This window comes from Babylonia areolata, chromosome 33 (assembly GCF_041734735.1).
Source record: "Babylonia areolata isolate BAREFJ2019XMU chromosome 33, ASM4173473v1, whole genome shotgun sequence".
Taxonomy (NCBI): Eukaryota; Metazoa; Mollusca; class Gastropoda; order Neogastropoda; family Buccinidae; genus Babylonia; species Babylonia areolata.
Window position 1 is genome coordinate 21,608,504 of NC_134908.1, and position 2,500 is coordinate 21,611,003.

The window sequence follows — 2,500 nt, forward strand, 5'->3', positions numbered from 1 at the left end:
GTGTAAATGACTCCGTGTGTGTAAAGCGCTTAGAGCAGGGTCTCCGACCGAGGATAGGACCTATATAAATATGCATATAACATAAATAAATAAATAAAAGATTTCCCAGCGTAACGTCGTGGAAACCAACGAAAAAAAATGTACTCAGTTTTAATGCTCAATTCTTCTATTCTACAGTCCACTTGTCTCTAATTATCGATATAAATCACATCTATAACTTCCAGACCAAAGCGCTAGCGCAATGAACTTGGAAACAAAATAGTTCACTTGTCTCTAAATATCGATAATCGATATAAGCCACATTTATAACTTCCACGCCAAATCTTTAACCCTTTCACCGCCAGTCAATTTAGAGTACAAATTTCCATTGTGGTCTTAACACAGAAAAGACAGTGGCTAAGAATAGCTGGGGATTCCCCCTGCGATGTAAAGAAAATATGGCCTATCCTAAGAGCAGTAGGTTCATGGATAACAGACCAGTGAATGGTCACCTTTCGGTGACATGGGTTCTCAACCACGCCCGTGCATAAATGCGAGCTTGGTGGTGAAAGGGTTAAAGCAGTGAGCTTTGAAACGAAATCCCAGCCGATCTTTAAGCATTCTTTGAGGGAAATAAGACTATTCAGCTTTTCTTTCTTTTTTTATGCATGCCTTCTTTTTCCTACTTCTCTTTCTGTTTATGCAGGCCTTCTTTTCCCTACTTCTTTCTTTTTATGCACGCCTTCTTTTCCCTACTTCTCTTTCTGTTTATGCATGCCTTCTTTTTCCTACTTCTTTCTTTTTATGCATGCCTTCTTTTCCCTACTTCTTTCTGTTTATGCACGCCTTCTTTTTCATACTTCTTTCTTTTTTATGCACGCCTTCTTTTTCCTACTTCTTTCTTTTTATGCATGCCTTCTTTTCCCTACTTCTTTCTTTTTATGCATGCCTTCTTTTCCCTACTTCTTTCTTTTTATGCATGCCTTCTTTTCCCTACTTCTTTCTTTTTATGCATGCCTTCTTTTTCCTACTTTTCTTTCTTTTTATGCATGCCTTCTTTTCCCTACTTCTCTTCTTTCTTTTTATGCATGCCTTCTTTTCCCTACTTCTTTCTTTTTATGCATGTCTTCTTTTCCCTACTTCTTTCTTTTTATGCATGCCTTCTTTTCCCTACTTCTTTCTTTTTATGCATGCCTTCTTTTTCCTACTTCTCTTTCTGTTTATGCTTGCCTTCTTTTCCCTACTTCTCTTTCTGTTTATGCTTGCCTTCTTTTCCCTACTTCTTTCTTTTCCCCAGTCAATATTGGCAATGCTGAATAGGACGAGTGAAAACTAAGGAGGGGAGGAAAAACTTCTGATCATACACACCTATCACTCGCTTAATATTGTCTAGTTTGCCTGCTTCATCCATTCAGTCCCTTCAGCGCATACAAAAACTCTGCTGCCCGACTCGTCCTCAGAAAGAAAAGATCTGAGCACATCACTCCTCTTTTGCGACATCTCCACTGGCTCCCTGTCTCACACTGAATAAAGTACAAGATCAGCACTCTATGTTGTAAATGTATTCACGAAACTGCCCCTTCCTATCTTTGTGGCTGCCTTCACCTCTACACTCCATCTCGCTCACTACGATCAGCTTCGGATCCACTCTGTTTACGCATACCCAGATTCAAACACTCGACTGTTGGCCGCCGTTCTTTCTCTGTCTCTGGACCTTGCGATTGGAATGAACTTCCTCTTTCGCTTCGTCAAGTCTCCACACTCAGCTCTTTCAAGTCTGGCCTTAAAACCCACCTCTTCCCAAAATAGCCTCCCTTGCCTGCCCTTCCTTGTCTTTAGTTTCTACAGTTTTAGAGTTATGTATGCGTGTGAACGACTGGTGCGAAAGCGCTTTGATTTGTCTCTGCACAAGATTCAGCACTATATAAATACCATTATTATTGTTATTAATACATGCATACTGCTGCAGAGAATTTCTAGGGAATTTCCCTTCCTGGGAAACTGATGCCCTTGACCGCTGTCGCTGGAGGATGCTGTGTTCTAGTGTCATAAAGACGTTTGAAAACAAGAGAACGCTGGCCATTAAGGAGAAGCGTGAGCGAAGGAAGCAGGGCTCAACTTCTGGAGACGTTTTCCCTTGCAACACCTGTGGGAAGTGCTGCGCATCTAGAATCGGCCTCTTCTCCCATATGAGGACACACACCGACAGATAAGCCTCCCTGCCTACTCATCCGTCGGACCGACGGGAGACTCCAAAAGCAAAACCAAACAAAAGGACAACATTAATTATTTAAACATGCAATAAGCTATGAATGCTTTATTCTATGACGTTTATTATACACATTACAGGCAAACATCAGTGGATGAAAATACGTGTATTCAGGTGCCGATATGTTTGTGTGCATGTCTATAAATTTATATGCTTGCAACAATTAAGCAAAACCAAACAAAAGGACAACATTAATGATTTAAGCATGCAATAAGGTAGGAATGCTTTATTCTATGACGTTTATTATATACA

The 2,500-nt window shown here is 40.5% G+C and overlaps 1 protein-coding gene across 1 annotated transcript in view; it reads right to left on the reverse strand.

Moving 5' to 3' along the window:
- Nucleotides 1–2,500, reverse strand: part of LOC143277114 (apicoplast pyruvate carrier 1-like) — a 19,144-nt gene that overhangs the window by 16,208 nt on the left and 436 nt on the right. The gene's annotated exons all lie outside the window — the stretch shown is intronic.